The sequence below is a fragment of the Microtus ochrogaster genome, linkage group LG2 (genome assembly GCF_000317375.1).
Source record: "Microtus ochrogaster isolate Prairie Vole_2 linkage group LG2, MicOch1.0, whole genome shotgun sequence".
NCBI classification, from domain to species: domain Eukaryota; kingdom Metazoa; phylum Chordata; class Mammalia; order Rodentia; family Cricetidae; genus Microtus; species Microtus ochrogaster.
Window position 1 is genome coordinate 48,251,945 of NC_022028.1, and position 1,039 is coordinate 48,252,983.

Below are 1,039 nucleotides of genomic sequence, written 5' to 3' on the forward strand. Positions count from 1 at the left end.
AAATTGGAACTCAAGAGCATCGTTGGCCACTGAACTGTACTGAGGCCAAGATGTTTGCAGTAAGACAACGGGGCTTAATGGAACCTCTGAGAACAAGGAGGAAAAGAAACCAGAGAGGCAGGGAGGGGTGTTCTGAACGGGAAGAGTCCACGGTTAGAGACCAGAGCAGGCTGAGAGACAGACAAGCAGGGAGAAGGCATTCTCTATAGGAAGTGGAGAGGCTTAGGGAAAGGGTCACAGACAGGGACTCCTTTGCCAGAGGGAGGATTCCAAAGTCTTGAAGGCCCAGGAGGGCACAGAGAGTCCCTGATGTACCTAAAGGACTTAAAACAGAAGGTTCCAGCAAGCCAACAAGAGGGATAGAATCGAGCAGGCAGCTCCTGAGGGGTGGATGGGGAGAGGCAAGGGGTTAGCCATAGTTAGAGACAGAGTAAGCTCCAGGAGAGAGCTGAGAGACGGAGTTAGCAAAGAGGCAGCCAAGAGCAGAGTTAGGGATGGCAAGAGAGACAGATCAAGCTACAGATGTAAGTTGGGAAAAAGCAAGGAAGGGAAAGAGAAAAGTGCCCTGGTGACAAGAATCTCAATCTGGGGCAACCCCAAGTCACCAAGAGACTTGCCAGAGAAAAATGTCCTAGATCACAAAGGAGAGATGTGCCTTTCCCTGTGATAGGTGCCCAGCAGGGATAGAGAAGTTGTCTGATGAACCGGAGTGACTTTTTCAGCAGTAGCAGGAGCCAACAGAGACAAAGGAGGCCATTCTGAGGTAACACTTATGCAAGCACCAGGAGAGATTAGGTGGAGAGAAGGAACGGATGAAGAGTGACTGACTCTAACATTGGGAGTTGAATTCAGTGAGTGGCAGAAGCCAGTAGAAACAAATGATCCCTACCTTAGGAGAGTCAAACCAGAAGCTTGGTTAGGTGAGGAAGGGCCCCCCTGGGTGTTTAGCACCAGATGTATAAACTGGTGGCAGGACTGCTCCATGGTAACTGGCAGGTTTTTATTTTTTATTATTTTTTATTTATTTATTTTTTTTTTT